General features: G+C 31.9%; 2 protein-coding genes and 1 long non-coding RNA gene across 12 annotated transcripts in view; 2 read left to right on the forward strand and 1 right to left on the reverse strand.

The window, feature by feature from the left end:
- Window positions 1-26,293, forward strand: part of LOC148605670 (transcription intermediary factor 1-beta-like) — a 577,346-nt gene that overhangs the window by 531,261 nt on the left and 19,792 nt on the right. The gene's annotated exons all lie outside the window — the stretch shown is intronic.
- Window positions 1-26,293, forward strand: part of LOC148605675 (transcription intermediary factor 1-beta-like) — a 229,238-nt gene that overhangs the window by 176,398 nt on the left and 26,547 nt on the right. The gene's annotated exons all lie outside the window — the stretch shown is intronic.
- On the reverse strand, window positions 853-20,942 carry LOC148605678 (uncharacterized). 9 transcript variants are annotated; one of them, XR_015916029.1, is made up of 6 exons: window positions 20,156-20,209; window positions 17,959-18,003; window positions 14,022-14,039; window positions 6,007-6,068; window positions 4,878-4,895; window positions 853-4,120 (listed from the first exon to the last, which is right to left on the reverse strand). It is a non-coding gene; the product is annotated as an uncharacterized LOC148605678 (long non-coding RNA). The 9 variants fall into 9 exon arrangements; XR_015916025.1 differs by lacking the exons at window positions 6,007-6,068; window positions 20,156-20,209 and adding an exon at window positions 20,338-20,942; XR_015916027.1 differs by lacking the exon at window positions 6,007-6,068 and having other exon boundaries at window positions 20,156-20,942.

The following is a 26,293-nucleotide window of genomic DNA, read 5'->3' on the forward strand; positions in this document are numbered from 1 at the left end:
AAATACCTCAGCCACGCAACCGTTTTTTTCGGCATTAAATCACAAAGAAAATATTTTTTCTTAAATACTTTTAAAGTCATTAACATTTATAAAATATATGCAGATTACAAACACATATAGCATTTTCTCCAGAATGTATTATTTTAAAATGAATGGGCAGACTCGCACGGATTTGCATACCCATACCGTCGCTAACATATTACTCCACGCTGCGTCAATAAAGGCGCAATATAGGTACTTTTTGTAAACCACGGAAAAGGCAGTTTTATAGAAAAGACTAAAACCAATATTGTTTTTTCTTTGCAGGATAAGCACAATACAAAACCACTGTCCTAGCATATCGGCAATATGGGTTACTCGGCGCGAAACGGGGGTAAATCGCTCCCCAAAGCCTCGTGAAACCCCCGTTTCTTGGCCTCACTCCCATATTTTAGATATGCTAGGATACTGAATGTGTATTGTATCTTTATTAGTTAAACAATTAAATTTCTGAATAAAATTATACATTGAAATATTGATTAATTGATAATTGTTAAATTTATAATGACAGAAATGGGAAACCGTTCAGGACAAGGATGATTCAATAATTGACTGAAATCATACAGACATTCACCCTATTACACTCTAAAGGAATTTAAGCGTTTTCGGACTTATTTTCATTGGAAAAGTGCTACTAACAAAGAAACATTGGACATAAAAAGAAATGCGTCCACGTTTAAAGCCAAAAGACATTGTCGGCATCATTAATGTCAAGAAATGCACGCAATGCCAGACATATCTTGACTGATAGACAAATCAATACTTTACTATATGTTATAACAATATATTCAACAGTTTTAAATAATGCGTTATTTCACATATAATTGGACTGTAAACATACTTTCCATGTTGATAAAGTTCTAAATTAATTGAACGTTTTGAGAATTTAAGACATGATAAAACATGAAACTTAATTAGTAGTCACTAATAAAATATGTCAAGTGATTTGAATAAAACAACACCTTTTTTACTGACATGGTATTCTATTTTAAGTTTTTATTTAGAACAGAACACAATAACTATTCATTTACTTGATTTAAATATACAAATTCAGTTTGAATTAATATTTGAGCTGCATCCATCTATAACTTTTATGTCAAGATCACTCAATATATTTTGTATGACAAGTTCACTCAAAACATTGTTTTTAGGAAAAGTTTACTCCATACATACGTTTTATGCCGTCATTCCCTACAAAGGTTTTTTTTTCTTTTTTTTTTTTCATGTTCACTCCATACACAGGTTTTATGACAAGTTCACTCAAAACATAGTTTTTAGGAAAAGTTTACTCCATACATACGTTTTATGCCGTCATTCCCTACAAAGGTTTTTTTTTCAAATTCACTCTATACACAGGTTTTATGACAAGTTCACTCAAAACATAGTTTTTAGGAAAAGTTTACTCCATACATACGTTTTATGCCGTCATTCCATACAAAGGTTTTTTTTTTTCAAGTTCACTCCATACATAGGTTTTATGGTAAGTTCACTCAAAACATAGCTTTTAAGAAAAGTTTACTCCATACATATGTTTTATGCCGTCATTCCATACAAAGGTTTTTTCAAGTTCACTCAATACATAGGTTCTTGTTAAGTTCACACTAACATATGTTGTATGCGAAGTTCACACTATACATATGTTTTATGCCAAGTTCCTTTTATGCATAGGTCATATGTCGACACTCATTGCTTAGTTGTCAAATATATTAATTTTCAAATCATTATAAAGATACAAGTCTTTTTTTATCAATCCTTCTCAATTACATGCATTGATATACCAATATGTATCACCTGTTCTCCACAAAGCCGATGCCATGTGTCTTTCCTCCTGCAAAATAGTAGTATTTTGTTACTTTAACGACAATATAAAACTACATTGATATTATACAGGGATTTTTAAATAGAGAAAGCATCCTTGAGTGAAATTATACTGTAAGATCGGTAAGTTTTTAACATGCATGGGTCTGATTTTTCCCATTTTGCCTGATCGTACTTAGAAAGAAAATATTCATCCTTAACAGGTGAAAACATGTCTGAAATAATTAATTTTATTGTACAGTGCTGTATACGCGAAGCCACTGTAAACATAAATCAGTAGCGTAAATATACTCACCCACAACGTTTACAATCCCTAAAAACAAAACGATTTCTGATTATAGATATTATTTATTATTACTGATTATAATTTTTTTTAAGATAATTTAAGATAAGTTTCCTCGTTTGCCTATCCCGGACTTTACTTTTATGAGCAACTCGGCGGGTGTTTTTAGAAAAGCAAAGGGCGCTTGTCCTACCGGTGCACCTAGTCCATGCTCCCAGTTTTTAGTGGAGTCCGAGTTGCTCATTTGCTTTTGTTATTTTGTATGTATGATTTTAGTTACTTGATGTTCTTTGATGTGTATTTTTATTTTCCATGTCTGGTCTTTGTCCCTGGATTACCTTGGAATGAGAAAAACATCAGCTGGATATAGTTCGTTTTTCCCCTGGTTTATTACGGTTATTCTTTTAAATACACAAATATAGTTTTTCTTTCAGCGTAATTTACAACTGATTGGTCAATGATTTTCAGATACATAACCATGAAAAAAATACTTTTCATGTTTGTGATTTTTACGTACGGCAATGTATCAATGAAATGCTACTTAGGTGTAAAATCGTTTGTTCTTTATAATATTCGTTAATTGTGTATATGAACAAAGTGGATGATCAATTGTATATTTAGTGTGTTTTTTTTTTTTTTTGTTGTTGTTATTGATGACGTATGTATATAATATGTTTAGATAAGCAAACAATGTGAACTAAAATTCCGAAAACACATATGAGGCAAATTGGAAGACAAAATAATTAAGGATGATAGCAAAATGTACTCACAGTCTTTCGCTGAGTCTTAAACGAGAAATGAAAGCATTCAGTTGACAACTTTGTCAATGGTCTATTTAGTAGTCCCTTGATTATATTGGAAAATTTGTTACAATTGGTACAAATACTTATAAATATGAACACTTACATCTACGTGGTATTCTATTTGTAGTAAAGATCAAGATAATATTTTGTTAGTGTACAAACTTTTGGCATTTACTCACAGATAGTTTTTAATTGTGAGCAGGTTTTGTGAATTAACGATTCACAAAACGTGCAATGCCAAGAAGTTGGTTAAGCGAGCTTTACTTGGTCAAACATTTAAAACAAGCCTGGTGATTTAAATTCTAATGGATAAATTTAAAAAAAATAAGTCTTATTTCTTCATCAAAGCCATATTTAGTTTGAAAATATTTTAATGGCGTACTGCAAATGGTGGACTTTAATGACGTAAGAGTACTAAGCTAGTTTAGGGATAACACTTTGCCCTGATGAGAAATAAGCAGTCAAATCTTTTTTACACTGAACTAAACAACATGTTTATAAAGCCATACATATATATGAGATCGTGATACCATGTCTATTAACAAGTACCCATTACACGATATATAGTACTTCACTGCAGAAAAAAGCGCGGTAATTCAGTCAGAAAGGGGATATACCGCAACTCACGGCAACGTGGTCAATTCCAAGGTCTACGCGATCTAAAATCACATTTTAAAAGTTGGTATTTGACAATCAGTGTCAAGAATTAAACGATAAATGATATTCTGGTCATTTCGACATTTATTTGGCAGCCAAAAATTAAATAGCGTATTACAATAACTTAATACGTTAGTTTTAGATCTTTTTTAACAAAGGTAACGACAAAATGGTTCACAGCAGAATATCCTTGAAAGCAACTTAAAATTATCATTGGAATTTTCAGGTGCTATTTTTTAACGACAAGGTCTCTTCTAGAATATTTATTTTTTCAATTGCTTAACCATAGAAAACATCCGAATAATTAATGACTTGTTCGCTTCTGGCTTATAAATGTTCCTAATATGCATGTACAGTATATATGAAACGGCTAAAACATATCTGCATTATCTTGATGTTCTCTTTTGTGGGTAAACGAAAACTTTATAAGTGTTCTCATATTAATTTAGAAAAAAAAAACAGTTGGTCATAATGATATTATTGCAGATATTATAACTATATTAATACTTACAAAATGTAGCTGAAAAAAAGAAACAAACATTACTTCACTTTAAAAAAAGAATCATCAAATCATACAAAATGGTCAACGGTTGAATTAAATAGTCTATCAGTTTTGTAGTTCTTTGTTTGTTTGTTTGTTTTGTAAATGTTGTTGTTTTGTTTGTTTTCTCTTTTTCTTCATTTTTTCTTCACATTTTGGGGTCTAAATTAAGTATGCTATATCCCAATTAGATATATTTGTCAGTATTAAACGGTGTTTTAAATAAACACACTAGATGTTCGTTTGCTTTGTTTTGTTTTTTTTTTTTTTCGTTTTGTTTTTTTTTTTTTCGTTTTGTTTTTTTTTTTTGGTTTTTTTTTTCTTTTCTGTTTTTTTTTCTTATATTTTGTATATATTTATATTCAAATATTGTGTCATGACAAAACAGTTAACGTTTATGTTAGTCATGATTAACTGCTACAATTCGATTGTAAGTTTTGATACATAATATGGGAACAACGGTAATACGTCCTTTTTCATTCGAACCTCTTCAAAATCACAAACGTAGTTGTAATCATGAGTCGCCATGTTATTTCCTGATTCATTCTGATCATGAAAACAAATGACAATTAAATGTGGTTCTATGATTTCAAATAAACATACTACTGAACATTATAGAAATCAAATTATTACATATCTATGAACTATTGTATATTCACAAATCAGTTTAAATATTTAAATATAAAAATTATTTATATTTGATTTGTATGAAACAACAATGGCTTAAAATATTTACCTTCGACGTGGATTTTTACTGGAATAAAGAAACAGTATGTTCAATTAGAAAATGGCATAGGGATTATAATGAAACCGGATATAAATACAAATTACTGTAGTCTTTGATGAATTAATAAACAATCGTATATGATATTTAGATCCCGGATTATAGATTACTCTTCTACTTTCGTAGAAACTGTAGAAGTTAAACTCGATAGTAAATGTTCGAGGGTTGTTTTAATAAATTATAATATTAAGCATATTTCCTTTTCTTCTTCAAATATAGACAGTTAGTTCATTTATGTATACAATTACATTAAGATTCATATATTCTAAAGAAACCGCTATCAATAAAATTTGAATATTTTACCATAATGTCGCCATGCAGATTTTTAGTTGAAAAATAAAACGGAAATCAACCAACATGAAAAAAACCCAGAACCATTTAAGTGTTCAACGGTCTGAGACGGTATAATTGAAAGCAATTAATCAAGATTTTATTGTAACTATGGGAAGTTTCTGTTATTTGTATTTGTATTTGTAACACCATATCATAGGGTGGCAAAAGAGTCCATCAAAAGAAAGAGACCGCTATTCTAAAATTATACTTTGAGGGCATCACTTGGGTAAATAAGTATTTAAGTAGATTAAATGCCTTTTGCTTGATTTTAAAAGCTAATAACACGCCAAAATAAATGTGCGCATTTACTGTGATCAGGGGAAATAATTTTATAATATAAACACAAATTTAAAAGATACAAAAATACACTACTTTTCGAGTTTCAAATGTAAAACGATTCTAAGGATCAACTACATTGGTTTTTCGGAAACTGCATTCTGAAGGAAATGTTCATGCTTTACGCAAGGATGTTAAGGTACTTTCGTGTATGTTTTGTAAGGGGGAGACAACTCTGTCATGACGTCGATTGGTAACCACAGAATGGCTACGCCATTACCCTTGCTTCGTTCATAAAATGGTGTCTTTTCAATATTTTACGGTTCTTTATAGCTTTGGTTTCGTTTGCATTCGGTAGAAATAAATGTACTCGTTTTAATATTGCGTGTTAGATGAAAGAAAAGTGTATTTCAAGGTGAAAATATATCGTTTGTGAATGCGCATATCATTAGTCTTGGGCGGAACTTTTTACCTTATATGGAAAACGACGTTGGCGAGAAGCTTGAAAAATTTCTGTCAGCTGTTTGCTCGTTGCTTGAGAAAAGGAAGAAGAAAACAACACTATACGACGTAATATCACATCTAGTCCAATGTACCAACGTATGGGATGATAGCTGCAGGTGATGTTTGTATACTGTGGTTATCGATTTAGTATTTTTTTTCTCATACGCTCACTTGGCCTTGGGTCAAAATTGAAATTATGCATATTCTATTGGCATATAGCTCTGGAAATTTCAAATACTGATTGAATCATAGAAATATAGCGTCCAATTTTACATGTACCTGTAACTACACGTATTACTAACTGTCTTATATGTTCTCTGTGACCATTCACTGTGTTAACAAAGCAGTATTTTTGCTTTCTTGTATCCATGCAGGCTATAGCCATTTCACTTAATGTCACAATGACATGTTTAATTTCAATAATTGATATTTATAATTGGTCATTTTTTCTCCAGTGGTGGGTTGGCAAAATGTACTTGGACCCCCTTTTTATAGAAATTTTAGCTAATGTTATGTGCGTACAGTATTTATAATTTTCTTAATGTACAAAATAAAGAATGAAGAAGTATTTCTCATCACGTGCTGTAAAATGTGGAAAAAAATCTGACTTCTTAGTTTCAATAATCCAATAAAGAAAGAAATGTCAGTTTTATTGTCAAAATTATATTTGAGTTTCAGACTGATATACATTTCATAGTGAATAATTGTATGACATATAAAATTTGATGCCAATATCTTTTTTTTCTTTTTGGTTCAGATGTGTTCGAAATTTGAGAAAATCTAGCAATTGTTATGTGCTGACTATATGTATAATTGTTTTTATGAACAGGTTAAAGATTAAAAGGCATTTCACATCAGCTTCTTAGAAAAGTCATTGAAATCCTAAATTGCATTATTCATTTTATTATCCTATTGCCCGATTTGACATAATTTGGAACTGCTTATCTGAATTAGTTGATACTTTGTACATATTAAATCAAATTGATTCCTCAAGCATTTTACATGTAACTTCATGCATGAAATTGCATGTATAATGCATTATGAATGAATTTATGTGCAGTACTTAGTCTGAAATTGTAGGTAGAATGCTTGAGGAATGAATTTATATTCAGTACTAGGTATGAAAATGCATGTAGAATGCTTGAGGAATGAATTTAGGTGCAATAGAAAGTAAAAAAATTGCATGTCGAATGCCTGAGGAATGAATTTCTGTGCAGCACAGGGTAAGAAATGGCAAGCAGAATGCATGAGGAAGAAATTTATGTGAGTACTAAGTATGAAACTGCATGTAGAATGCCTGAGGAAAGAATTTTTGTGCAGTGTAGAGTAAAAAAAATGCACGTTGAATGCATGAGGAATGAATTAATGTGCAGTACAAGGTATGAAGTGGCATGTAGAATGCATGAGGAATGAATTTATGTGCAGTTATAACTATGAAACTGCATGTAGAATTCTTGACGAATAAATTTATGTGCAGTAGAGAGTAAAATATTGCATGTTGAATGCATGAGAGTTGAATTTCTGTGCAGTAAAGGGTATGAAGTGGCATGTAGAATGCATGAGGAATGAATTTATGTGCAGTACTAAGTATGAAACTACATGTAGAATGCCTGAAGAATGAATTTATGTGCAGAAGAGAATAAAAAAAATGCATGTTGAATGCACGAAGAATGAATTTATGTGCAGAAAAGAGTAAAGAGAGTATAAAATTGCATGTTGAATGCATGAGAGTTGAATTTTTGTGCAGTACAAGGTATGAAATGGCATGTAGAATGCATGAGAGATGAATTTATGTGCAGTACTAAGTATGAAACTGCATGTAGAATGCCTGAGGAATAAATTTATGTGCAGTAATGGATATAAAGTTGCATGTAAGATGCATTAAGGGATAAATTATAAGCAGTTATGAGAATGTATTGTTCATAGAATGCTTGAGGAATGAATTTCCTTGCAGTACAAAGGTATAATGCATGAGGAATGAATGTATTTGTAGCACAGGATATGAAATGGCATATAGAATGCATGGGGAATGAATAAATGTTCAGTACAAAGTATGAAATTGCATGTAGAATTCTTGAGGAATGAATTTTTCAATTGTTTTGAAACTGGCAAAGTATTATCAAGTTTAATACTATATTGCTCATGTCAGTAGTTCAGGTTTAAGTCTTTAAACAGGCAGAGAGAAAACAAAACATAAGGAAATGTTTTTAAATGTGGGTGTATGTAATATCGTAGCAACTATTACAGACAAATAGAAAAATTAGATCTGTATGTATTTGTAACATTTTCTGCGAAACCTTACAAATCTGAACACTATATGTAAAAATGTGATCCCTATTTTATAAATGCATAATATTGAAAGTGATTCATTTTATTTCTTTTACATTTGAGATTGCACCAAACATTTTGGTTGGTTCTGGCTTATAGCACCAATAATTTATTATGAATGAATCAACAAAATAATGGCTAGTTTATGGAAAGCTGTTTTGACCCATATAATAACATGATATCAAGAGTATTTAATGTGTGAATATACATGCACATGAATGACAAATGAAGTATACCCAAAGTTCCTGTTGATGACCACCAAAAAAAGAAATCTCTGTGTTTATAATAAGATAAAGTGTGAGGAGAAATTGAGTGAAAGAGCCAATTGTAAAGAAGATGTTGGTACTTACAATGTATACATAGACAATTACACATCATGTATAGAACATCTATGTACGTGTAGATACATGCATTGACAAAAATAAACAGAAAGATTATGCGTGCTTTCAAAATATGGTGAAAATAAAGATTATTTGCTGAATTCTTAAAATCTATTGAAGTGTCCTCAAATGGACATGGATTCAAAAATAAAATTGTTTCGAATATTACAGATATTACAGGTCAATCAAGTACTGTAACATATGTAAATGAATGGTTTTTAAACGTAGTATCATTCAAGTAACTAAAACATGTTGCTTCCAAAGCGGTATTCATCACAAACAAGTTCACGAAAATTGACTCTAGGAGTAAAATAATGAATCCAAAGGAAACAAATTACTATTTTTTCAAGTGAGCCTTACACCATTCCCTTGTGTCAAGGTTTTCTCCTTCGCAAGCAATTTGAATATTGAAATATTTCTTGTAGATTGTGAGAATTTATAATTCAAAGGAAAAAAGAATCTTTTTTTTCATCTAAACTTTTACATTTTTTTTTTGTGAATGGGCAAGTCCAAACACAAAAATTACTTTCATTTGTTTCTTCTTTACAAAAACAACTCGTATCTCTTCCAAGTTTGTATTAATTTAGGCATAAACAACACTTTATCAAATCACCAAGAAAATGTAGCCAATAATATGGTTGATGTACATATTATTGGCTAAAGTGGTTGAGAGCACAAAGAATGTGTCACATAACGACATGAATAACAATGTAGATTAATAATAGGTGCATGTTATTGTTTTTTCTAAGTCGTTTTGATCTGATCGTATATCCATACATGTTTTTGCAGGATGAACATGATATATGTTTCTGTCTGATGAAATGACTAGTAACTTCTAAATTATAGTTAAACATTGCATGTCTGACCACAAGGAAGGATGTTGAAAAATACAGAAAGATAGCTTTAAATGATCAAAATGGGAAATTTCAACACCAAACAGAAGCTTGCATCAATTGCTAATTGTGTTACAGATGTCGCAGTCAGAAAATTCAAAGTTCATTGAGCGTTTGAATGGATATTACGTACATGTATACGCTGTAAGTGCCCAAACAAAACTAAGTGTCGGGTAAAATGGCATTAATTCTGATCGGAGCGTGTCAAACAATTTGTTTTGTTTTTTTGTTTTTTTTTTGTTTTTTTTTTTTTTTTTTTTGGGGGGGGGTCAAAAATGGTGGAAAATCAAGTTTTCACACTAAAATATACATTTTTCAAAAAAAAAAAAAAAAAGAAACAAAAACACAATAACAACAAAAAAAGAAACGGGGGTGCGAACGTTCCCTCCGAATTTACTAACTGCGTGATTCAAGAGACAGATCCACCAATCTTGGGTCTCGCAAGGCAAACCCAGACAAGTTACTAAAATTAAAATGCTTGATGTAAAATCGGCTTTACTTTCCAATTTACATTATATTCTTATCTTCAATTGTTCTTTTTATTTTCATTGTATCATTAAAGATAATGATGGGTGATAATAAGATACATTACGTATGAGTCGCTTTATAGTTCCGCTAGTTTGCAGTAATTACCATTCTCCTATCAATAATTCTTTGCCTAAACGTTGGATATTTATCTGATTATAAGGTACATGTACTTGCATCAAAACACGCGCTTCATAGGCGTAAACATTCTAACTAGAATAGTCGTAAACATTCTAGGGAGTGACGTAACGCGAAATAAATCGACTGAAAGATATTTGACCAGATATACACACGTTGGTTTTACCCCTAGTTGTACGAGATAAGCCTTAGCTATAAAACACTTGTAACTTAATTTTATTGTGATAATTATTAATTTTAAAAGAAGCAGAGTAGGGGTGTGGGCTGAAGTCCCCTTAGCTCCCCAGGTAAATCCGCCACTGCTAAGCACTAAAATAGTACTATAATGGAGAAAAACAGGATAGGGTATGTATTAAATGCTAAAATTGCATAAAAAACGAGTCAGACATGCGTTCCAAAGCTTTTTTGGGTTGAATAAATAAAAAATCCGATTTTTTTTCCAAAAAAGTAAAAAAAAAAAAAAATAAATAACTAAATCCTGTCCTTGAGTGCCTGTGGAATGGTACTTTGAACAGTCCCTGCGTAAAAGTAGACTCGACTTTGTAATATTGAAGATTATTTCATTTCATAATTAGTTCATTAAAATTATATTGTTTAAATTTAATATTTTAATAAAATGAGAACAAAGTGTTTTAAAATTAAAACTTATTAATTAACCAGTAGTTCCACGTCCATATTTTCTCGGCAGTTAACGTCATGTCGTCATCAGTACAATGCGGAATGTCCATTCCATTCTCTTCCGTAGTCCGATTTTGATATTACATTACTATTGTCATTCTTTTGAACGTTTTGATTTACGTCATCTATTACGATTGGAACTAATTAAATGATGCCACTCTATTTTGATCCAAAAGGACAGGAGGAAGAGCTAAATAGACTCACTAGATTTATGGTGGGATCGATAGCGGAAATTTAAATGTTTTTTTTTTTTTAAATTGCTGTGACTAATTTACCTTAACTTTTTAACAAATAGAAAAAAGCAAATGAAGTGCAATCTTGATGAAATTTGTAAAAAGAAAAACACTGCTTTGGACCAAAATTTAAATATGTGTACGATCTCAGGTCACAGCACTTTTTGGATAGTGTAAAGTAACTTAAACATGTCAGAATGGGCTGTGGTTGGCTTCCTCTGTATATTTTGAAGTTTCTGACATTTTATGAAGAAGGCATGTTTTGGTCACGTGATTCATTTCTATTTCAGGAATGTTGAAATTTTTTCATAAAGAATCGATGGACTGATATCGTAGAATATGTACATATGTAGTTTTTGTATGAAAAATAAATGTCAAATAGAGGATTTTATTTGGAGGTTGAAACATACTTAAGATTGAACAGGATTTTTGTCGTTTTTTTTCTGGAACCTTAACATCGTTGCGTGAAGAGTAATCAAGGGAACCAAGGTTATAGCAGCAATCAAAAGAATGCAATCCAGGGACAAAGACCAGACATGGAAAACAGACATACACAACAAAGAACATAAAGTAACCAAAATCATACATACAAAGTAACAAAAGCAAATGAGCAACTCGGACTCCAATAAGCATGGACCAGGTGCACCGGTAGGGTAAGCGTCTTTTGCTTTTCTAGAAACACCCGCCGAGTTGCTCATAACAAGTCAAGTCCGGGGTAGACAAACGAGGAAAGGAAAACTATGTTTCGTTTCATGGTGCAGATGGATACATCATAACGTTCCACGAGTTCATGATGACGACCATAAAACTTCTGTAGTGATGACTTGTAGCAACATACCTCTGTTCCAGAACCCTATTTGTTAGAGTTCTAGCGCGACACAAAAAGTCTGCGTAGTTTCGGCAAGCTCTGGCATAACGTATGAGTTGTGATATGAACACTCCATACACAGGTTGCCACAGACGAAAGGAAAGTTGACAATTTTGAATGAAAAGTCATCACGTTTGTGGTAAAGTTTGGTCAATAGTGTTCCTTTACCGTCGATTTCTAAGTGTAGGTCAAGATATGAGGCTGACTTCACAGTGTCTGTAGTATCCTTTATCTCAAGTTCTTTGGAGTAGATGCAATGTACCAAATCCCCAAAATTAGGATTGTTTAAAGATAATACGTCATCTATATAGCGGAAACTGAGATTCAACGATTTAGCCAAACGATATTCTTTCTTTCGGATCAAATCAGTTAGAAAGACAGCCTCATACGAGTGAAGGAATCAATCAGCAAGTAAAGGAGTTAAATTTGTTTCCATTGGAATGCCGATCGTTTGTTGAAAAATACGTCCACCACACTGGACAAATATGTTGCCGATTAGAAGTTCCAGGATTTTGTAATCATCTTTCTCTGTATATTTGGAAGATGATTTGGAATTATTTCTTACAAAGTATGAGGAATCTCTACCAAGAACTATATATTTGTATCTAGGTGTACCATCTTTTTCGGAAGAAACAACAAAGTATAATGTTTTTAAGTCTGGATTTTAACTGAGTATGGGGAATAGAAGTATACAGTGTTGAAATATCATAGGTTTTAATGCTATTATATTCAAATAATAGTCTTGAACTGATTGTCTCCTAAAGATCTTTCGAATTTTTCAGGATCCACATTGAATTAATACTACTACGGGAGTAACAAGTGTTGTGGTAGGACTGCAGACCCTCTTTGACAGTTGTGAGTATAGAAGTTAAAAGTTTTGAAAGAGGTTTGGTGGTACATTTTGCAGATCCAGCTATGAAACGTTGTCTGTATGAATTCGTGTGGAGTTTAGGAATCCAGTACATAGACGGTACATCACAATCATCGTCCTTGGTAGAGACAGATTTATGGTTTTCCACAATCTCTTCTTTGGAGAGTGTGGTAGCAGTATAGGTCTCGTCACTGCTATTATTTTGTATGTCTACCTCTTATAATAAACATTGGATGTAAAACGTTTTATAGACAAAAACAATGTTGCTTTGTGCTTTGTCTGCTGGTATGACAAATACTTGTCATGTATAGTAGACAATGTTTTTGCTACATCGGGGTCTTTGAGAACTGATGTAGCCTTGGCACTCATTTACCTACTTAAAACTTTCATTCGTTTCAAAATTAAAGATCTCGCGGCCTGTAACCACTGTGATAGTGAATCAATGTCTTCTTGTTCTCTTTTTATCCATTTTCTTGCATAGTCCACGACGGCATCCATAAGAACTTTAAAGTTAAAATTCCAATTTATGGAGCATGGTTCACTATACTTGGGACCTTTAGAAACGATATTATGCAGAGATTCGTTTTCGATGATGGTTAAATCTCCCGTAACGACGTGACCAGAAGGACCATATTTGAATGGAGAGTTTTTGCAAGAACAGTCAGGTGGTTTGGCCTTGAACTCCTCAATCTCGAGGTTCTGCAATAGCCTTTTATAATTGAAAATTTTGGATGCAATGGGTGAAGTATAGGAATAGGAAATAATTGGTATGAATTTGTCTTTGAAATATGGGGGAATTTTGTTGGTAATGTATACGTTAGAACGTATACGTTAAGAAACGTATTGCTGATAGGTTGCATCAAAACCTATTATACAATCAGTTCACAAAATTAAAAGACTTATAGAACACGTATTGTTCTTTTTAACAAGGAAGATTCAGATACATTAAAACATTAGTTTGTTCAAATCCTTATGTAACATATGCATCATTAACTAGAATCCAAATAACATTTCAGGTTTATCAACCCCACAAAGAGGGGACTCCTTCCATAGTAAACATTGTACTTACTCAGAACGCTGTTTATTGCTGGAATAGAAAGAGGTTGTTTCAAGTTAATCAAGAGTAATAAAGTCGACTAATCGCAATTTTAAAAGCAAACATCTTATTATTTTTTAAAATTTAATAATACAATTGCTCTGATATCATTTATATAATAATATAACATAAATGGATATTTTACTGAGCGTATTTTTTTTCAAACTTAAACTTAAACTGTAATTACGCATAAATAATTCTTAATAAACATTAAATTCAGAATCTGTGAAATTATTTCTTTCCAAAGATGTGACCACATTGCAGATGGAACATTTTCATCACTTTATATGAATTTTGAAATCACAAACTGGGAATAATATAAAGTATTTTAATATAAAAATCGACAGTTGTATTACATTTATACATCTGTACCATTCAAACAATAATATGCCAGTTTTCAATAAAATTATTTGAGTGATTGTTACATTTTTGAGGTATCGTTAGTTTGGTAACTTGTTTAATATGTCCATAAGAGTATCATTGTTGTGCTTACTGAGGAAGTTTAAGTTATGTGTAAACATTTGTAAGAATCGGGGAAAAATTGGGAAAGCAGAAACATGTACACAAAACATACCGATCTTAAAATAAGATTTCTATTATTTTTTTCTATATAATAAGGCCATTATTTGATCTCTGAGTCACTGAATCTGTTTTCAATAGAATGTTAAGAAATGAAATTTTTGAGTGAGTAATCTGCCCTTGAAATGTTGATTTCATTGCGTTTCAATTAAATTAGATCTCAATTTACCATTATATGGAAGGTCTCCTATTTCCTTGGTTCTGATGGTGCAAATACTAAAATTACAGTGTAAAAATGATGTTTGTTTATACCATGATTTAACCTCTGGCTGATTCTTACAGAGATTGATACTTGAAATATAAGCTCAACAAATATTAACATTAGAAAAAAATGATGCTGTAATGATTGAATTTTAGAAAACTACAGACATACTTCCTTTCCATGAACAAGAATGTAAATCAAAGCGAGTAATTTAAAATATTTGTTTTTCATAATAATTGTCTGTAAAGGAGGTTAAACTTTCATTGTCAGTTAACAGTTAATAAAAGAAGAATGAAAATATGAAATTGATATGTCCAAAACAGCAAATGTAAATGCTCACGTATAACTTAAATCAACATTAGTAAATAACGTTTAATTTAATTCTTAATATTTTTTTCATTTATTTATTATTTATAATTTTTACCATAATTATTTTTAAGACTTTATCCACCACGCTTTGTTCATTTTAATTTTTATTTACAATATTGTTTGATATTATCTGCCACTTTCTGAAAACAACAGTGAACAAGGGAACCAAGATTCTAGTGGAAATCAATAGAATGCAATACAGGGACAAACACCACACATGGAAAACAGACATACACAACAAAGAAAATAAAGTAACGAAAATAAAGCCTACAAAGTGACAAAGGTAAATGAGCAACTCGACTCCACCAAAAACTGGAAGCATGGACCAGGTGTACCGGTAGGGTAAGCGTCCTCTGCTCTTTTTGAAACCCCAACCTAGTTGATCATAAAAGTCAATAGTTTTTTTTTTACCATCGATCTCTAAGTGTAGGTCAAGATATGAGGCTGACTTCACATTGTCTGTAGTATCCTTTATTTGAAGTTCTTTTGGGTAGGTGCGATGAATAAATTCTCAAAAAGTTAAACGATAATACCTAATCTATATAGATGAAAGTGGGAAATAGAAGTATAAAAAGTATAGAAATCATAGCTTTCAATGCGTTTGTAATCTAATAATAAATTAAACGTTTTAAAAGAGGTTTTGTGGTACATTTTAAAGATCCAGATATGTAGCGTTGTTAGTTTAGATTATTTTGGAGTTTAGGAATCCAGTACATGCACGGTAGATCATAATCATCGTCTTTGGTAGAAAGGCCAAAATAAGATAGCACATATTTATGGTTTTCCACTATCTCTTCTTTGGAGGGTGTGGTGGCAGTATAGATTTTATTCTGGCCTTTTTACTTCTATCTTGAGATTTAGCAATAGACTTTTATAGTTAGTAATGTTGGATGCAATACGAAGTATAAAGTAAAGTATAGGAAAATGAAATAATCGGTATTGATTTGTCTTTGAAATAAGGGGCAATTTTGTTCATGACATTTTTGTAATGGCGGATGTCTGCCCAATTCAATACATCAATACCTTTGTTGACAAATGGCTTTGGAAGCAATGATATTTTTATTTTTATCTTGACCTTTAACATCAAATTGTTGAAAGAGTAATCAAGGGAACCAAGGTTATAGCGGTAATCAAAAGAATGTAATCCAGGGACAAAGACCCGACATGGAAAACAGACATACACAACAAAGAACATAAAGTAACTAAAATCATACATACAAAGTAACAAAAGTAAATGAGCAACTCGGACTCCACTAAAAACTGGGAGCATGGACCAGGTGCACCGGTAGGGTAGGCGTCCTCTGCTTTTCTCACCCGCCGAGTTGCTCATAAAAAGTGAAGTCTGGGGTAGACAAACGAGGAAAGGACAAATATGACCCGCTAAATAAATCAGTTTTCATGGTGCAAATGGATACACCATAACGATCCATGAGTTCATGATGACGACCATAGAACTTCATAGAACTTCTGTAGTGATGACTTCAATCTTGTAACAACATAACCCTTTCCAGAAGCCTATTTGTTAGAGTTCTAGTGCGATCCAAAAAGTCTGTGGTAACCAATATAAAAATATTAAGGTAGGTTCAGAAACAGGAATTTCAAGACTTGATGTGTAAAAGGAGCACAGTAGAATGAGAGATATAGTTTACAGTCTAGTTCAATTGTGATGAAGTCCGAGATGTTTTTGTATGAAAGGAAAGATGACCATCTTTGGAAACATTACGCATCTTAGGTGATGTAAAGTGGCGATGGCCATGACCCCTTATCCGTCTTAGATTTTTGTTAAATAAATTCATCACATTTATGATAGTATTATAATGGCTTGAAAGGTTTCCTATTCTTTTGATGTTGTCATTGCACACGTAAGATATTGCAGTACCTATTCTGCGGTCCTAGTATTCCTCTCTTTCCCTACGATAGTTTTTACTTAAGCCAGGAATGTTCGTTGGGGGGTATTAAAATTTTGCATATTTCACTATTTTAATTCCACATTTTGATATATATTAGATATTTTGTACATTATGGATTAGTAGACTGACTGTGTGATTGAGTAAACTTTGTTTGAATTGTCGGGGCACCAACCATACCAGATGTTAGAATGCTAGTAGTACAATAAAACGATGACGAACAACATTGTACTATATCAAAATGTGGAATTAAAATTGCAAAACATGCAAAATTCTAATGACCGAATCAATAAATAACTTGTTAATGGAATATTTTTTCTTATTTTGTAGAATTAAAACAAATGATTTTTTTCTTTGATTAGTTATGTTCACTTTTTGAAAAATAAATAGGTACAACTATTGAACTAATATACACGAAAACGCGTTTAATATCTTATAAAATTATGTGTCAATGAATTTATCAATTTCCCCTCTAAGATTGGCAAATACACAAACATTTTGATCTTAAGTATCAACTTTTAGTTCTTATTCAGAAACCGGTATAGATCACATAATCTGTCTACGTTATTTATTCGGGCGTTGTGCTTTTCAGATAAAATTAATATAAACTGAAATTAGAACTTGGCAAAGTTATCGATCGTGATTTTGTATGATTTGGTTGATTTCAGTTTTTAGATTAAAACGAAGTTTCTCAACAGTACAGAACTAAATACAGAAAAGGCTATTGCCACAAAATATATAGCAAATATTGACCAAAATATCTTTTGTTCTGTAAATTTTTCTACACAATGAATCATAGGCATTGTCTCAATGTTGTATGGAATGGTACTTAAAATGTTACACATAAATTTACCTGCAACTAGTGCATCTGTATCTGTATTTTCCAATCTGTTCTTTCCTACAATAACAATATAAAAAAATGAAACATTTAGAGCTTTCCTCCATATACAGTACAGTAAACTTTTCAAACGTTAGAGATACTATCTGCACTTTTTATATTGTTATATGAATCTATTAATGTTTTATTCATTCATAGCCCACCCTGGTCATTATCTATATGTGTAGGCCGAAGAATAATAGGATATTTATTTGAAAAGAACGAGTTGTTAAAATATGATCACGAGTACAGAGTCCAATGCTTAACGAATGTGCGGGTCTCTTCTGCGCATAATTGAAATCTTAAGGCGTTCTTGGCAAAAAAATCGCTTTTTATTTACAGGTAGGCTATTACTTTTCTGCGAACGATTTCACTTCAATTAACATTGTTCAAGCCTTAAACACACGTGACTCGAGAAGTCGATTTCACGATTCAAGCAATTGCTCCACTTTCTATTTCAAAAATAAGAATTAAACAAGCCTGCTCATACTCATATGTTAAAATCTGAAATATGCCGAATCGACATAATGAATAGTCACTCATTATTGAATTATAATTTATAGTGTATATGAAACAAGCAATGGAAGTCTCGTAACGGGAGCGTGGGTATAAAGACGATGCCATCTGCATATTGTTAAATGGAAGCACTATTGATTTTAGTGTTAGCTTTCATATAATGGGGATATACTATCCCTGAGTTATTTTCTACAGTTTCCGCCTTAGACCTAAAACAGTGACTTATATTTGATATTCAACATATTTTCTCAGGGAAGAAGAAATAAAGACGACATAAGATTTTAACCTTTTAATATATTCCCTTACAAATTAATAGTGAATAATCTGAATAGGAAAACAATGGCACCATGATTCGAAATCCAAGAAAACAATCCAAGGTTTGGCAGTTGATACTTTTCTCCTCAACACTCTTTGATCTGACGAAGGCCGTAAGTCCGTAAATTTAAAAGTCCGTGCAACACAAATTGCGATCGATCGAACATCGATCAACGATCAGTTTCCGGTCAGTCGTCGATCCGTCATACCGATCCCTTTAATTGGTGATCGCATCACATGACCACAGAGCGGTCAATGTATTTTACCGGACTTTTGTTTTTGTTTTTGTTTGTTTGTTTGTTTTGTTTTGTCTTGTTTTTGTTTTTGTTTTTTTTTTCTTTTTTTGTCAATTTTACATATATTTGCATAATGTTATATATTTAAACATCAATTTATACTTTTATTTGTCATTTCTTTTATTTAAAACTGATCTTACGTCATTTTAAATAACAAAAATGCGATCAGAACGGTCATCGATCATCGATCCGTCAGCGATCAATCAGGCAATGGTCATCGATCCGTCAAATTGTTGCGTGGATCGGTTCACGGACTGTATGTAAATTAAGAATAGCGGTATTGATTGGGGAAAATGAACAAACTTGATTCAACGTACGTTCGACATAAGAATTAAACAATTATAATGTAATTGCTGACCTTACACGCTTTCTGATTGGATAAATATTTTGTCCATCACCTCATGGACCAAATTGTGTTGTGTGACAGTGACTTGCTGATTTACCCGTTTTAAAACTTTGATACCAAAAGTAAATTATTAGGAGTGACTGTTATATTTTTTGATCTATTGAAAATTATTTCAATGACCGTTGCGCACATTTTAAAATATTAGTAAGCAGCATGCAATTGAGATATTTCATCAAAAACCGAAAAATTTAAGAAACCATAATCCTCAAGAATCAACATATATATACATCAAGGCGGTAATATAATAATACCATTACGATAAATTCGAACGAGATAATAATGGAGAGGGGCCAATGGGGATATAATGAGGAAATTTTTACCATTCAAGGGCTGCATCAGATATTACTCGTTTGACAAAATCAACATATCTCATATAAATACATATGGTTTATTTCCAGTTGTATCATTGTTAGTCTGCTTTTGTATTTTACTGAAATGAAATATACTTCAGATTTACAAAACAAAAAAGTATTTATGTAAATTCGAGTAAATAAAAAATTAATTCATATTTTTTTTTAATTCAGATCTCGTTTGGATAGCTAAAAAATATTACCCTCAATAAACGACAATAATTAATTTTACTGCTTATTTTTTTTTCTATTTAGAGTCTACCTTTTATCATAATTTATGGTAAACCAACCTCGTATCGATAGATCCAAATAATTTAGAAATTGAGACATTATTTGCTTCTTTAGGTCTATACATCAGCCTGGTCACTGATGGTAAGCCCATTACTGTTAGCTATTCAACATCTAATTTTAATTGACTCATTTGCTTGTTCAATTCGTGGTCTTCAGTATTATCTTGAATGGTTTTCAGTACCTGTTTGTAGTTTTGTATCTTTTCAAGTTCTGTATTGAAGTCTTCCTGCATACTGGTCAATGTTTTCAACTGCCTGGATTCATAGACCTTGACCTTTTTAACGAGTTCCTCAACCTTTCTATCAATCAATTGTTTTAAACGATTCCCTTCTTCCATGATTGCGTTTATGGCAAATTTTGCTTCATTTTGTTTCTGGTTAGTTCCTTTTTCAAGTTAGTTTACGCTCTTCTGTAGTTTCCCCATCTTTGTTTCTATAATTTCGTTTACATCAATTCGCAACTTTTCAGAATATCCTGCCAAATCTGACACTTTGTGCCCGTTATGATTTTTTACGACACAAATTCTGCAAACTTGTGTATCACACTGGAGGCACTGGTAGATAAACAATTCGTTATGTTGTTGACAGTTCAATTTTACATGTTTTCTTATATTGTCACCAGACCCGAAGGTGTGATTCTTTGTTATATTTGATCTAAGGTGTCCTACTTTGCAGTTCTGGCAAAAGAGTTGGTCACACTGCTGACACAGATATCGACCCGAAGCACTTACACAAATATCACATGTTTTAGAAGCCATCTGAGCCATCGTGTATCTAAATATTCCTGTAAAATATGACGTGACATATAAATATTTTCAAATATATATTAATTAGAAATCAACCATTATTTCAATTGACCTTCACAACTTACAATATACATCATAGGTACATAAAGTGCTATAGCAATTTCACCTTGCTTTACCTTGCCTTTGAAGAAGAGTGTATTCAACAGTTGTCGGGGGGGGGGGGGTAGTAATAAATAATAAAGTAACAGTCGAAAAAAAGGCGTTCGGTTAACACCGCTTTACATTTCATTTAAACTGATATTAAGGAAGATATACCATTTGTCTTTTTTCCTTGTCAGAATTAAGGTCTGGTAGTAGCGATCAATTAATATGCCGAACGTAGTTTTGTTAAAAACAGTTTACTTTTTACAAACAAGCCTGTTCACTTTTAAGTATGCATATAAAGGAAGTTATTGTTTACCAATATAATTTCCCCATAGAAAGCAGTGCAATGACAGCTTGCATTAAATTTTCATATTCCACTTTTAGCAAATAATGTCAGGATTTGTGACACTTTCTGTGAAAAACATTCAAGTAAAAAGACCGAGTTATATTGCCATACAAAAAAATCTTATTTAAAAAAAAGTCTTATTGCATGAAAACTGGGAAATGTTATCCCTTGTAGATTGTATATTGCACTCGTTAACTCGTGCAATATAACATTTTACTCGATATTATATCCCCCAGTATGTATATATTTTATTCTATTACCACACTGTCCAGCGAGATAGGAAAGCTCCACGGCAAGATGCACGTGCTACTCGGGATAATATTTCCAGGTATTTGTGTAAAACCCTAAATCACTATTGTGTAATTTCTTGAAATACAATTTATTCTTGACTTCAATAAAAATATATATCTTATTACCCCACACTGTCGAGCGAGTGTGGACAGCTCCACGGCAAATACATGTGCTACTTGGGGTTATATTTCCAAGGATGTATGTAATAACCCTATCATCATTGTATAATTTGTTGAAATTTTAGCGTAATACTTTTTTAATAAAAAAAATGTCTATATCTCATCTCCACAATGTCCAGCGAGAGTAGAAAGCTCCGCGGCAAAATGCACGTGCAAGTACAGGGGTACAGAATTATGAGAACAAAACTTTTCTACTAGAAAATGTTGTTTCTCGGGGAGATTGCTACATACCAAGACGTGATTCATTCCAATATATATTTTAAGAAATAAAAATATGTCATGAACGATGTTTCAAATCACATATTGTGTGTAAGTGGCTGTTGTCCTTCTCTTGACCAGCATGTCAATTTAAATACAGTTGACATTAATATATGGGGAGCATTTCAAAACTTTATCTCGGGTATGTTATTTTGGCATTCTCAGCAAATGATACAACGATACAAACAAACAAGAAAAAATCATCTAATATTTGACACCACATTAATGTAACTTTCTCATATCAAGGTGATGATATATCTAAAAACTTGTCTAGTTCCATAGATTTGTGTCTAGTCAGAGGAGACCTTGCGGTGAAAATTAGTCTAATTTTGTTGAAGATCAATAATAAACCTAAAATGAATTTAGTCTTCATTCTTGAAAATTCTGATAACATCGCAGCACCTTTCTATTGTGACATCAACTTTTTGACGTAACTTCATCGACCAATCATAAAAAATTGAATAATTATTTGAAGATAGAAACAATTTATTTGGGAATCTATGTTAGCAAAATAAATTACATAATCAATTCGTTATCGTGACTACTATGTAACCAAAATGTAACAACTCGTACCGGAGACGCTTGACGTAACTTATGTTTGGGAACATTAATCGACCAATCATAAAAATTGAATAATTATTTGAAGATAGAAACAATATTTTGGGGAAATCTATGTTAGCGAAATAAATTACATAATCAATTCGTTATCGTGACTACTAAGTAACCAAAATGTAACAACTCGTGCCGAAGACGCTTGAAGAATTAATAACTTGAAACTCTAACTTTTACTAGTAAATTGATAGCAGTAGTTATTTTTTCCACATATCCTAGAAAAAAAAGCCATTTTCGTTTTTAAAGGAGGTAGAGCTACGGTAAGAGACACAACGCTTAAAAAACATTGGAACGTTTGTAATCGGCATTTTACATCAATCGTATGTGAGTATCTAATTAAATTGGATTCATTTTATTCTGCTTCAAATGAAAGCTTGAGAGTCTTTGGTGAAATTGAATCAAATACAAACGTATCACTGATTTCAAGAGTTATGTTCCTTGCCCTAGGTCTACCTCCTTAAAGGAAAATAACATAAAAAACAAGAAAACGTGGTTGGCGGTCTCATTAGGGAAAGGATTAAAAGTAATTGCTTATATAGGGAAAACTAAATTGGACCTATCAATTTCATATAGAGGCAGACTAAACAAACACTTTGATAGTAATTTCTTGAGGTTATGAGGTATAAATGCTTGGATAATACAAAAATATCACTGTGTTTCTTTCTTCGCGTGTCACATCTTATATACATTCTTAGACATAGAAGCACGTCAGTGGTTTGAAATAGGTTATTAATAAGTACTTACCAAAGCTGATATTAATCCTATGTTTAAAATTTTGCCTTCTGGTGTCTATTCCTTCAATGTGACAGTAACCAGTCTGTCAGCTTGGAAAATTGCAGCCCTTTGTTTCAACTCGGCGGGTTTTTTTCTAGAAAAGCAGAGGATGCTAACCCTACCGGTGCACTTGGTCCATGCCCCCCGGTTTTTTTTTTTTTTTTTTGTTTTTTTTTTTGTTTTTTGTTTTGTTTAGAGTCCGAGTTGCTCATTTACTTTTGTTACTTTGTATGTATGATTTTAGTTACTATATGTTCTTTGTTGTGTTTGTCTGTTTTCCATGTCTGGTCTTTGTCCCTGGATTACATTCTTTTGATTACCGCTAAAACCTTGGTTCCCTTGATTACTCTTTCAACTTTGGAAACTTCGGAAATGTGAAAATAATTATTTAATAAAAACATATGATTTTCTGTATTACCAATGTATATTCTAAACTTCAGCTTTCGACTTTGAAAGATATAACCAAAACAGAAGTTTGCATTGATGATTTTGTTTACTTTTAAAACACTTATTATGCCTACCTTGTAAAATATAGAAAATGTATAAATTTAACGATAATCTGGTTAATCTAATACACAATCTCATTACACCGTCCACTTGTATTAGTTGTTCATAGTAGGTGGCACTTAAAAAAATCAACATTTATTATATTAGTAATGTTATGAAGTTGTGGTTAGGTTTGCAGGCCTATACTGAGGTAATTTCTATTCTTTTCGTTTATTTTTATGGTTTTTTTTTAATCTAGTCAGTCTAATGGATTGTATACGCAATATGGAACATTTACACATAGTTATAATACTGTCTTTTTAACAATAGCATGATTCCCATGAAAGTGTTAATAACCAAAATATGATCACGACTGCCGAAGAACGCCTAGACGGGAGAAAGTGCGAAAGTTATAAATTTACAAGCAACAGTTGCGAAAAGTGGCCCAGAAGGAACGAGTTGTAATATTTACCGGATTCCCACATTTCTGAAAACGGGACCTCAAATTCCAAAAAGTTTGCGGTCATATAAAAATTGTGACGAAGCAATGGAGAGCAGTTGGTAACTCCGTTCAACTAAGCGTTCAGTAGTAGGTTTTTTATTATGTTTATTATTATTAACTCTTGTGAAGTTAAAACTGTACTTGAAACTCTTTACTGGTACAAATATAAAGAAAGAATCACTCAAAACCCATCCTACACGTTAGGGTTAACCAATATGAAGTAGCGTTTGCCAAATACTACAAAATTGAAGGACACTCTAACTCTTTTTCACATATACACCCTAGCGAAAATAAGTATTGATTGTACCCATTATGGATGTCAGATATGCCTTTGTGACATATTTCATGCAAGTGACAAACCAAGTATTCTGTTTACATTTTTACATTAAATTGTAGTTCAATCATACAGTTCTTGAATCAATTTGATTTATTTTCAGTTAAGGTAAATTTCTCGCTCAATTTACTGGATTATATATCATTTCACAGAACCTCAAAACCCATTAGAGTATGGCATACTTAAGTTAACATATCAATACAATAACTAGACCATTCAATAATCAGTGAAAAATTGGGTTTAATTTCATGCTTTTATCTTATTTAATTGCCTTATGACTAATTAGTTTAGAGGTTTAGTTCATGGCATGATGTACACTTATGTGTTTTGAGGTCCAAGAATGTTATGCTAAACACTAATGTGTTTAGAGGTTTAGCCAGGGTCATGCTATATACTAATAGGTTAAGAGGTTCAGTTAATGCCACGTCCAACACTAATGGGTTTGGAGGTTTAGGTAATGTCATGCAATACACTAATAGGTTTATAGGTTAAGTTAATGTCATGCCATACATTAATGGATTTAAAGATTTAGTCAGTGTCATGCTATACAATAAAATATTGTCAGGTTAAGTTAATTTCATGTTATACAATAATGAGTTAAAAGGTTCAGCTAATGTCATGTCATACACTTATTGGTTTACATGTTTAGTTAATGTCATGCCATACACTAATGGGTTTAGAGGTTAAGTTAATGCCATGTTATACATTAATCGGTTTATAGGTTTGGTTAATGTCGGGCCATACGCTTATGGGTTTAGAAGTTCAGTTAATGTCATGCCAAACACTGATTGGTTTGAGGTGCAGTTCTTGAGATGCCAGAATGATAGGAATGTGCCTCAATTAGTTATTAGATTATGTTGAATTTCATGCAAGATTGACTACAGTGTAGTATATATATATAATAGGCTGGAAAATGTTTCATGCAAGTAAACGGACTACGAACGGCACCATATACCACTATGCTTGACAGGACCATTGTGGTATGACCAAAGGTGATTATGCCAGTCGGTGGTTGGCCTGAAGCTATCCAAGATGAACTCTGTAAATCCGCAGGGAGAATACATCCTACAGATTAAAAGTTTTCATAAACGATCCAGTAAGCTTTATTATAGTAAAAACGAATAAAGGACACAGATTTAGCCGAACTTTCTTTTGACAAAAAGGAAACCTTTAAATTATTTATAATACAAAAAAGCATGTTATAACAATGTTTCATTAAATATTTATTGAACACATGAATAACTTTTTATCAAATAGACGCAAACATTCCGTTTTTATCTTCTTTCATTACAATTATAAAATATAGATATACCTTAAAAAGTCATTCGAACTTTTTTACATCTACATAACTTAGTAATATAATATTAATAGTAATATAATTATGAATTATTTTATAGATATAATTTCTTGGTAATTTTTGTTTTCTATAAACTTTTGGTAAAAGTATAGGGGAACGAAGCAGCACT

Source organism: Perna viridis, chromosome 10, assembly GCF_037379345.1.
Source record: "Perna viridis isolate PV_CMFRI_1.1 ecotype Kerala chromosome 10, ASM3737934v1, whole genome shotgun sequence".
NCBI lineage: Eukaryota > Metazoa > Mollusca > Bivalvia > Mytilida > Mytilidae > Perna > Perna viridis.